This window comes from Lathyrus oleraceus, chromosome 7, assembly GCF_024323335.1.
Source record: "Lathyrus oleraceus cultivar Zhongwan6 chromosome 7, CAAS_Psat_ZW6_1.0, whole genome shotgun sequence".
NCBI lineage: Eukaryota > Viridiplantae > Streptophyta > Magnoliopsida > Fabales > Fabaceae > Lathyrus > Lathyrus oleraceus.
Window position 1 is genome coordinate 96,462,898 of NC_066585.1, and position 12,427 is coordinate 96,475,324.

General features: G+C 38.8%; 1 non-coding gene across 1 annotated transcript; it reads left to right on the forward strand.

Moving 5' to 3' along the window:
• Nucleotides 1-11,298: 11,298 nt before the first annotated feature.
• On the forward strand, nt 11,299-11,405 carry LOC127109883 (small nucleolar RNA R71). The gene has a single exon (XR_007797131.1). It is a non-coding gene; the product is annotated as a small nucleolar RNA R71 (small nucleolar RNA).
• The last annotated feature ends 1,022 nt before the right edge of the window (nt 11,406-12,427 follow it).

Consider the following 12,427-nt stretch of genomic DNA (forward strand, 5'->3'; position numbering starts at 1 on the left):
GGCTTGTGTACCAATGCATCAGTCAAGAATGGCCAAGGGTGAAAATCTATTGATGAGTGAAAGAAATGGTTGGCCTACTGTGCTGCTACTGTCCTCCATCTGCAGAAAATATGATGAGGAGGTATGTTGTGATGGTCATGGTACAAGTATGGTGAAATTGTACTTTTCTTACAATTCAAGCAACCAAGCAATGGCTTCATGTACTGCATAATATGAGCTTGCAAACACACTTAAAATGATATTTCTGAGCTGTCCCAATTGGCCAAATGTTGAAAAAATGTTTATATCAAAAAGTCAACTCTTGGTCAAACTTACATTTAAATGAGAAAAGTCAAAATATGCCATTTTGATTGGTGAATTTTTGGCTCATGAAATTTATATTTTTGGAAAGAGGGGATCAAATGTGACTTGTAGGAAAAAACCCCACCAAAATTGGCCAAACGGTTTGGGAGATATGGCCCTTTGAAGTTCAAGATTTTCTGAAATCGATTCGATCATAACTTGCCAACCACACATGGGAATTAAGAGTTCTTGGACTTTTTGGAAATGGGAGAACAAGATCTTCAACTTTCATGTTGGGAAAAAATTCATTTGAGGCTTTTATCATGATGTAAGTTTGAGGATCAAGACTTTCCATTTATGGCAGGTTTCAGTTACAGGCCCAATTTCCAGTTTGGGAAATTTTTGATCTGGCTTCAAATTCTTCCATGATGGTGTTTGACATGATATATGAGGACTATTTGGCCATGAATGAGCTCTCACAAACCAATTCCAATCATCAAATCACTGATTAAATGGACAGTTGACCAACAGTTGACTTTTAGGGTTTTTGACTGATTGTGCATTGACTGATGACTTCCAAACCCTAATTCCTTGAGAACTTGACTTCAAATGATGTCCCCAATTGTATGAACTCTTGATTATTGATCATGGTGCCCAAATTCCACAAGAATGACCACCATCCACTGCTTTGACTGACAGTTGACTTTTTAGGGTTTTTGACTGTCTGTGTATGAACTGATGATCTCCAAGTCTTCAACCCTTGACCAAAATACTTCAAATAGACCTCCAAGCCATGTGAACTTGTTGGACAAACCCCAAGGCCTTGGTTCAATGAGAAATTCCTTTGCTTGCTTGGTTGACTGATCAGGAGATTAGTTTGACCTAATTCTTGATTGCTTGCTCTTGAGGCAACTGGGAACAATGCAAATGCTATGCAATGGACCATGATATGCTATGACCTAATATGAAAATGTATGTACAATGATAGGTGCAAATTTGAGGTGCTACAGGTAGGAGCCGGAGGGTCGATCAGAGTATGGCCAGGGCATTCTGTGGGGATGTTACCTCCTTGATATTGCTTCAGTCTTTTTCCATTTACCACAAACGGATTACAGGAATTGTTCCGGATTTCAACTGCTCCAGATTTGAGGATTTTGGAAACCTTAAAGGGGCATGTCCATCTCAAACGCAGCTTACCTGGAAAAAGTCGTAATCTGGAATTGAAAAGGAGAACAGAGTCGCCTACATTAAAGTCCTTTTTCACAATCCTTTTGTCATGTCATGCTTTGGTTCTTTCTTTGTATATAATGGCATTCTCGTAAGCGTTCTGGCGGAGTTCCTCCAATTTGTGGATATCGAGGATTCGTTTCTCGCCAAATGCTAGGTAATCCAAATTCGGGGTCTTTATGGCTCAATATGCTTTGTGCTTAAGTTCAAAAGGTAAGTGGCATTACTTTCCATAGACTAACTGGTATGGTGTAGTTCCGATAGGGGTTTTATAAGCAGTTCTGTAAGCCCACAATGCTTTTGTTAGCTTTTCAGACCAGTCTTTTCTGGATATTGAAAATGTTTTTTCCAAGATTTGCTTAATCTCTCTGTTTGATACTTCCACTTGACCATTAGTCTGGGGATGATATGGTGTTGCTACTATGTGTTTTACTCCATACTTTCTTAAGAGTTTATCGAATGTCCTGGATATAAAATGTGATCCACCATCACTTATGACAAGTCGTGGTACTCCAAATCTGGGGAAAATATATTTTTTAAAACAACTTGATGACTACTCTTGTGTCGTTAGTGGGTGAGGCTATAACTTCTATCCATTTGGACACATAGTTGACGGCTACCAAAATGTACTTGTTTCCCATCGAAGATGGAAAAGGTCCCATGAAATCAATACCCCAAACATCAAATAATTCCACTCCTTGGATGTTCTTCAAAGGCATTTCATCGCGTCTTGAGATGTTTCCAGCGTGCTGGAACCGATCACATTGGATAATATAAATATGGACATCACGCCATAGTGTTGGCCAATAAAGGCCAGCTTGAAGGATCTTAGCGTATGTCTTGGATGTGCTTGAATGTCCACCATAGGGTGAAGAGTGACAATGCTCTATGATATTTCTAACTTCTTCTTCCGGGACGCAATGTCGAAAGATGTTATTTGTTCCTCTTTTAAAAAGGAGTGGTTCGTCCCAAAAGAAATGTCTTACATCTTTAAAGAACTTCTTATTTTGTTGATAATTGAGGTCAGGTGGTATGATATCAGCGGCTAGATAATTCACAAAATCAGCGTACCATGGTACTCTACTAATCTCAGAAACTGTTCCAAGGTTGTCTCTATCAGGTTCTAGGGGAACGGTATCTAACTTAGCTATCAATCTGTCATAGGTGAAATAATCATTTATAGGTAAATGGTCTGACTTCAAATGCTCTAGTCTGGAAAGATGGTCAGCAACTACATTTTCTGTTCCTTTTTTGTCTCAGATGTCTAAGTCGAACTTTTGTAGCAAAAGGATCCATCTGAGTAACCCAAGTTTCGTATCCTTTTTGCTTAGAAGGTAACGGATAGTTGCATGGTCTGTATAGACCATAATCTTAGATCCGGCAAGATAAGACCTAAATTTATCAATTGCAAAAACTACAACTAGGAGTTCCTTCTCTGTTGTTGTATAATTGAGTTGAGCGGCATCTAGGGTCCTACTAGCGTAATATATCACATGTAATTTCTTATTTTTTTCTTTGTCCTAAAACAGCTCCTACGGCGAAATCTCTAGCATCACACATTATTTCAAAACGTTAAGTCCAATCCGGAGTTTGTAAAATGGGTGCTGAAATTAGCGCTTGTTTTAACTGATTAAAGGCTTCGATACATTTTTCATTGAAAATGAATTCAACGTCTTTCATCAGAAGGCCGGTCAGGGGTTTTGTTATTTTAGAGAAATCTTTTATAAAGCGTCGGTAAAAACCGACGTGTCCAAGAAAACTTTGGACTTCTCTAACAGTCTTAGGAGGGTTAAGGTTTTCTATCACTTCTATCTTTGCTTTGTCGACCTCAATGCCTCTTTCAGATATTATATGTCCTAATACTATGCCTTCTTTAACCCTGAAGTTGCACTTCTCCCAGTTTAATACAAGGTTAACTTCTACCCATCTTTCTAGTATTTTCTCAAGATTAATGAGGCAATTCTCAAAATCAAACCCACATACCGAGAAATCATCCATGAACACTTCCACAATTTCGTCGAGATAATCTGCGAAGATTGACATCATACAACGTTGGAAAGTAGCTGGCGCATTGCAGAATCCAAATGGCATTCGTTTGTAAGCAAATGTTCCGTAAGAACAGGTGAAGGTTGTTTTCTCTTGATCCTCAGGGTGTATAGGTGTCGCAACCTACGAAAAAAATAACCGGCGAAAAAAGAATGACAGAAGAGTCGTCACCGTGCGTTATTTATCCCAAAGGAGGGAAATGAAACGCTCGAAGTAAACCTGGAGAAAGGAAAGGAAAAGACAAGGTCTCGCAACCAAATCTTGGGTTCGGGAGTCGATTATGCGAAGGGAAGGTATTAGCACCCCTACGCATCCGTAGTACTCTACGGGATCCACTCTTGTTGTTCTTGTCTAAATGGTGTGTGTTTATCTAATGTACTATTTATTAAAAGAAGGGTCAAAAGAAAATGACTCGCACGGATGTCACATCCACTGCATACGTATCTCATCTGAATATGAGAATCAGAGTCTTCATAGCTCGGCTACCTATGGGTTAAAGAGAAGTGTGCTCGCTAAGACATCGCGTCTTATGCCTACGTATCTCATCGGGAATGAGAATCAGAGCAAAACATAGTTCAGCTAACTACGGGAACAAGGGTCTCGATTGCAACTAGGGCAAGAGAAAGGGAAGGTCTCGATCGCAATGAGGGCGAGAGAAAGGAATCGCAACGAGGGCGAAAACAAGCAAGGATTAGTTGTTAGTTGTCAGTCAAACTCGGCAAGACATCGCGTCTCGTGCCTACGTATCTCATCTGAACATGAGAATCAGAGTTGTCGTAGTTCGGCTACATAGGGATTGCCATTTGAACATGGACTTACAAAGGAGGACACCAATTGTGTCAAAGGAGAATGGGCAATGTGTTCACGTCCTAGCAGCAGGTGTCGCAGCTCGCTGAATCGAGTCTTAGGCAGTTACCTCTTTGCAATAGAACGGACTACATGCCACAGGATCGGAGACGCATGGAAGGTCTAAAAATGGGGAAGCTCTGCCCTAGAGTTGTCATGCAATGTGGACCTATGAGTTAGGATTTACAAATGGGAATATCTACCTAATGTTAGCATGCAAAGAATGAGGGAATTCTACCTATGTTATCATACAAAAGAATAAGGGAATTCTACCTATGTTATCATACAAAAGAATGAGGGAATCCTACCTATGTTATCATACAAAAGAATAAGGGAATTCTACCTAATGGGTGCTACCTAAACGGATCAAGAATCGACAGATGGAGCAAGAAGAGGAGTGGGGTAAAGGGTAGATGGCGATGCACGAAGCAATTGACTTACAGGTGGTAGATGGCGATGCCAGAAGCAATCGACTTACAAGAGAAATGATGATGCATGAAGCAATCGACTTACAAAAGAATGGATGAACACGTGTTGGTTCTGTTAAGTTTTGAAAATGATTACTCGACGTTGGATCGAGGTTTTGATCTTGTTTTGAAATGGTTATCGAGTGTTTGTTTTAGTTCTTGTATTAATAAATGAATAAAGAATGAAATAATAAACATTATACACTTCATGGGAGAGGGGTACATTTTTTATGAATGGGGGTTGTTCATGGCAATCAAACAATAATATTATATGCCTCATACACCATACGAGTAGGCAACAGTTATCAAACAATCAGATAAGCAATCAAGTATATGATCAAATCAAATGAATCAAAGAAATGGTATAAGGGAGTATTAAACAATGTATGAGAAGTATAAACATGTTAAACAATCAAACAATGGAAGCATGGATGAAAGAAACAAGTATAAAAAATATCAGATGAATCAGACAGATGCAACTATGCACACAAAGGATCAATGAATAATTTAATCGGGAAATGATGCAAGGATTAAATAAAATCAAGATGAGAGGCCTCTAATACATGGAATATGAGATGAACAAGGGAGGATCAAAATATCTCTTCAATTGCCATAAGCAATCCCTAAGTCAAACATCAATCATGGAAAAGTCAACTGTAAAGTCAAGTCAACTAAAAAATTATCAAATAAATAGTAAATTAATCAAGAAAATTATGAAAAATTAAACTAAGTTAGGTGGGGTCAGGACATCATCATCCCCCCAAAAGATTTCAAAAATAATGAAAATTGGTTATTGAATTAATTGAATCAAAACAAAGGTCAAACCAAAAGTCAAACAACAAGACTAGGTTAGAAATAAATCAAGAATAAATTGAAAATGAGAAATAAAATCCCAAGGAAAGGTCAGGTTGACCATGAGACATTGGTCAAACTTCATCCCAAAAATCAGAATCTAAAAATAATTTTAAGTCATAAAAATAAAATAAATGAAAAAATGTGTGTCAAAATGGACTATTTGAAACAAATAATTAAAATAAAATATTAACATTAAATAAAATATGAAAATAAAAATTAAATAAATTAAATAAAACATTAAAGAATATGAAAAATATTTTTGGTATTTTTGTGAACAAATAAAATATTTTTATTAATTAAAAAGAAAAACAGAAAATAAAAATGAATTAAGAAAAGAAATGAAAATAAAAGGGAAATGTGTTAGTGGGCCTTGAGTGGAGGTGGGGCGGATAGCAGATGCTGAGCGAGCCCGGTCCAAATAAATAATTGCCAGGCGTTACGTTTTAATAAAATGTTCATTTAAAAAAAACCATGTCAACTTGTGTCAACCGGTCCAGTATTTTTTAAAGCACTAAATGACAAAAACGAGCTGGACGGACAAGATTAGAGGGCGAACGCGTGATCTAGCGGGCATGAAGCGTGACACGTGGACGTCCCTTCCATGCAAAATGAAAAAAAACCTAATAACATACATGAGGCGCAGGAATGGCAGGATATTTTTCCAAACTTCATACCAAAATATCTCATGCTATGGTGCTCCAAATGAGATGATGTAAAAAGCAAAGTTCTAGTATGGAACATGTAGATCACAATGGTGCTTTGTTTCATGAAAAATAGTGACTTTAGTATAGAGAAAAACGAACAACAAGGAGTCCTCATGCACACGGATACAACAAAAATTAATATCACAAAAATCCAACTTAATGAACATGCCTCATGTTGAGGGCTTTACAAACAATCATGGCATGGTATTAACATGGAAAATAAGCATGGAACAAGCATGGCATAAATGAAAAATAACATGAAACAAGCATGGTAGGCATGATAAATAGTTATGAACAAGCATGATATTCATGGCCATGGAAGAGAGTGAGTGACATATTTACCTAGTGGATGAAAGGTCCATTGCCCCTTGAAGATGGAGGGAGAATAAGGTGTTGTTTTGATGCTTCAAGAACTTGTGAAAATGGGAAGTGAATGAAATGGATTTCTTTCTCCTTGCCTTGCTTGCTCTTGCTTAACTCGAAAATGGCAGCCGCCCTCTTTCATATTAGGGTTTCTAAGCTTTAAATATGTAGGGTTTTAAGTAGGGGTGGCAAAACGGGCCCGACCCGCGGGCCATGCCCGTTTTACCCGTCATTTTTGGCGGGGCGGGCCAAGGATTTAAACCCTCACCCTCAAATGTGTCCGCCCCGCCCCGCCCCGTTTTTTTTGCGGGCTTTTGCGGTCACGTGTATTTACATAATTTTTTTTTATTTTTAGGCTTAAAAAGTGCAGTGCCCGCGGGCTTTCCCCGCCCCGCCCTCACTTTTTGGCGGGGCGGGTCTAAGTTTTAGGCCCGCATCCTCAACTATGACCGCCCCGCCCCGCCCCGTTTTTTTGCGGGCTTTTGCGGGGCGGGCATGCCCGTTTGCCACCCCTAGTTTTAAGTGTTTGAATGGGCTTAAAGGTATGGTTTGGATCCATGAGCAAAAAGTGCCAAAAGTGAGGTGATATTAGGAAATCTAATTGTGGCAAAACTTAAGTTAGTGGACATAAAGCAAATGGCCAAATGAGGTAAAATGTGTGTTGGTTGGTTTTGTGGTCTGACTTGGTTTTCTTGTGCAGCATAAAAACAAACCAAATAGGTGACTTTGTGACCTTGTATCTTGATGTATACATGACCAAATGGCAAGGCAATGCAAACAGTAGGAAGAGGGCATGGAACTTAAAATTTTTCATGTTGAACACAAATTTAAATGATGAGTGGAAAAAGGTGAAAAATGGCCATAAAGTGCAGGTCCCATAACTGCAAAATGGTTGGGCCAGTTTGGCCTAAATGCTGTCAAAAAATTCAGTCTATGATACCAACTTTAGATGAGTGTATCTTTCAAACCAATGATCCAAATGGGATGATTCTAAAAGGATGTGAAAGAGGACATAGCAACGTACAACTGTCATGAAGAAAGTATTTTCAAAAGATGCCTTGAAGTGCAAGAAATCTGGCCCATAAGTCTTGACAAATTTTGCAAATTTTGGACTTAGAAAATTTTCTAAGTGTCCTAAAATAATGTCTCACTTTGACCAAGCATAACTTTCTCAATTTTAATCCAAATGAAACAAAATTTATATATCTAGAAAGCTTGGAACAAGAGGAACAACTTTCATGTTGGAGAAAGTTTCAAATGGAGCTTGAATCTTGATGGAAAATGGGCTTAAAGTGGGTGCAAAAACCATAAAAACTTGGCCTAAATGGAAAGTCAACTATTTCCAAATTTAGTAACTTTTCCAACTCCTGATTAAATGATAAATCCATGATCCAACCTTGATCAAATTTCACATGTAGGCTCCCTTAGGCATGAATTTTGAGATTCCACTTTCAAAATGTCATGAGTTGACTTTTCTGGCCCCACAGTTGACTTTTCCCAAACTGTCTGATTCCCGATTCCATTGATCAATTGAAGCACCTCTGGCTCAAATAAAGAGTTGATTTTTTTGTATGTAGACCCTTGTGGACATATAGAGGGCCATGGAAAAGAGTTTCACTTAAGGAATCAGAAATAGACTGATTTTATACCAAACCCTAGTTTTAGGGCAAAAATGACTAGGAATTGATTGCACTGATTGCCAATGGATCTTTGTGAGATGATTGTGAATCTTCCTAGGCCAAGATGCCTCTATAATCATGACATGAATTAGCTCCTTAACTTCCAACCAAAACCTTGCCTGTTGCAGATAGCCATGAAAACCTGATTTCTGATTAAATCCAGATGCACACTCTGAGAGCTTTGAATCTCCCACTGATGAACTGTAGACCACCATAAGATACCTGGACCACCTTGAGACTTGTATATTTGGAGAATGAAGTTCAATTCTCAGTCTTTCTTTGTGTGGGTTCCCTCTGGTTAAGGATTGATCAGTCCAACCCTGATTTCCAAGTCACTAATGTAGTATGCAATGAGTATGACCTAGTATGATGCTAATGCAGTGTGAAACATAATCCCATGCTTCCATGAAAAATGAAGGGTAAATTTTGGGGTATTACAATGGGTATTTGGAAAAATCCATAATATCCATCCAGATAACAAAAGTAAGAGTGTCTGACAAGACACTCAAGCATTTGATCTATGAATGGAAGAGGGAAATGGTCTTTCCTAGTTTCCTTATTTAGTTTCCTATAGTCTATGCACATACGCCATCCGCCTTCTATACGTTTAGCCACATGCTCGCCCTTCTCGTTCTGCACGACTGTGATGCCTCCTTTTTTGGGTACCACATGTACAGGACTTACCTATTTACTATCGGAGATCTGATAGATTATACCAGCTTCTAGCAGTTTAAGGACTTCCTTCTTTACCACGTCACTCATTACAGGGTTGATTCTTCTCTAATGTTCTCTGGAAGGTTTTGAATCCTCCTCTAGCGAGATCTTGTGCATACACGCGGATGGGCTTATACCTTTTAAATCAGAGATGTTGTATCCTTAGGCAGAGGGATATCTTCGTAAAACATTCAAGAGTTGGTTTGTCTCGCCTTAGTTTAAGGTGGCACTAACTATTACTGGGCGATTCATTTCTTTATCCAAAAAATTGTATCTGAGGTTCTTGGGCAATTCCTTAAGTTCTTGAGCTGGTTTTTGAAAGTTTTGTGAAAGGTCTAGAGTAAGGGTCAACCATTCGTGAGGTTCCGTTTCCTTTAGCTCGTCATCCTTTTCATTCGGGTTCGAAAATCGTTCGATCATAGGTTCTTCTTGATCAAATTCCCGTATGCATTCATCTATGACATTAATCGCGTAACATGCGTCTCCTATGATTGGTGTCATCAGGAACTTTGAAAGAATAAACTTTATCTTTTCATTTCCTACTTCGAAAGTTAACTTTCCTCTTTTAACATCTATTATAGCTTTGGAATTGATAAAAATGGTCTACCTAACAGGATAGGGATATCGTCGTCTTCCTTGATATCCATGACCACAAAGTCTATCGGGATATAAAGTTGATCGATCCTAACGGGGATGTCTTCTAATATGCCTACAGAATACTTAACAGATCTATCGGCTAATTGGAGGGACATCTTAGTTGGTTGTAATTCTCCTAAGTTTAACCTTTTACACACAACTAAGGGCATTAAACTCACACTAGCGCCTAAGTCTAGGAAAGCTTTGTCGATCACATGACTCCCTAGAATGCAAGGTATAGAAAAACTCCCAGGGTCTTTCTCCTTCTTAGCAAGTTTATTCTCGGAAATAAAGTTACATTCTAAGGGTTTGGGATCGTCAAGCCTATGCTTGTTGGTTAAGATGTCTTTGAGAAATTTGGTGTAAGATGAAATTTGGGTGATGGTTTCAGTGAAATGAATCTCTACATGAAGCTTCTCTATTACTTTTATAAACTTTTGGTATTGGTTATTGATCTTGGTTTGTTTAAGTCTTTCCGGATATGGGATTGGTGGTTTGTACGGGGGTGGTGGTTTGTAAGTTTTATCCTTGGCTTCTCCTTCTTGGTCGGTTTGTTTTTCGGGTTCCACTGGTTCCCCTCCTTGGTTGGTAGGTATATTTTCTTTAGAAGCTTTGGACTCACTCATTGTTGGGTTATAAGGCCCTTCGTAAGCGGTCCCACTTCGTAATGCGATAGCGTTATCTTGCCCTTGGGGGTTGAGTTGAGGTTGTCCAGGGAATTGTCCTCCAGGTGTAGTTTGTGGGGCTTGGTTTTGTGCTACCTGTGAGATCTGGGTTTCAAGCATCTTATTGTGAGTAATTATCTGATCAACCTTAGTCCCTAATTGCGTTATCAGTTCATTTACATGAATGTTTTGGTTTGGGAATTCTTTATTTTGCTGAGTCTGGCCTGATATAAAGTTCTCCATGATCTTCTCAAGGTTAGGCTTCTGGGGCATAGCTTGCATAGGTTGATTTGGTTTTTGGGCTTGAAAACCTTGTGGTCTTTGAGGTGCAAAATTTTGGACAGGGTTTTGGTTTTTATAGGAAACATTTGGGTGATTCTTCCATCCAGGGTTGTAAGTGTTTGAAAATGGGTTACCTTGGGCGTAATTCACTTGGTCGGTGTTCATGTCATTCAAAAGGTTACATTCCGCCGATTCGTGTCCTTTAGATCCACAAAGTTCACACTCTGTGTGGACTATCACTGCGGTGTTAGAGTTTATAGAAATATGTTTGACCTTAAGGGCTAAAGCGTCCATTTTCGCTTGCATCATGTCCATAGAACTTATCTAATGTATTCCACTTTGGGTCTCCTTTTTCTCTACTGATGTTCGTTCAGTTCCCCATTGGTAATGGTTTTGGGCCATATCCTCAATTAGGTCACAAGCTTCAGGGTAAGGTTTGTTCATCAACGCGCCACCAACGGCAGCGTCGATGCTCATCTTTGTGTTATAATGGAGTCCATTGTAGAAGGTATGAACGATCAACCATTTTTCTAGGCCATGGTGTGGACAGACTCTTTACAGCTCCTTGTATCTCTCCCAAGCTTCAAAAATTGATTCTCCTTGGTTTTGAGTAAATCTAGTTATTTGGTTTCGAAGAACAACAGTCTTACTAGGGGGAAAATATCTAGCAAGTAATACTCTCCTAAGGTCTTCCCAGGTAGTTATTGAGTTAGATGGAAGTGAATCTAACCATGAACGTGCTCTATCTCTGAGGGAGAAAGTAAATAATCTTAAACGAATCGCATCAGGTGAAGCACCATTGGATTTAAAGGTGTCATCCAGTTGGATAAAGACTTTTAAATGTTGATTTGGGTTCTCAGTAGCGAGACCCACGAATTGGTTATGTTGCACTAATTGTAGTAAATATGGTTTTAGTTCGAAATTGTTGGCAAGAATGAGGGGGTTTACTATACTAGAACTAGGTTCCTCGTCAGAGGGTTGGGCAAATTCCTTAAGAGGTCTCCGTTCGCGATTCTCGGTCATAGCCTTCTTAATTCGGACGAATAATAGGCGTGCACGAGTGTAACGTTCGGGTTCCGCTAAAGGATCTACTAAATTTCCGGTACTACGGGTTCTTCGCATTTACCGGCTAATAATGCCTTAGTCTAGACGGTGTAACAGTAGGGTACGAAATTTGACGAAGTTGGTCCCCGACAACGGCGCCAAAAACTTGATCGCTCTATTCGCAAGTGCACGAATCGCGTTAGAGTAATATAAAAGAATATTGATCCCACAGAGACCAAATCGTCAATCTATCGATTACTATTGTTATGATGTTTATCTAAGGCGGTACAAATGAGATATTGATGTCGCAAAAAAATAGTAAATAAAGAAAATGATAAATACAGTGCAGATAAAGATAGGCTTGAATGTATTTCACGTCAGTTAAACGATGTTTCAATTGTCTAAATAGAACTACTTATGAAGCAATATTTTCTACTCTTGAAAAGAATCCATTTAACAGGAACTGTCGCTTTCGCGTATTCAGAACCGAATTTACCCTTAAATTAAGGCCTTTTATTGTCACTTATAAAAGGTGCGCAGAACGCTAAAGTAGTAAACCTATTTTTAAGAAATAAGACTCGTAAGCTTAGTTGAAAAGTGATTTTGATTCGGAAAGT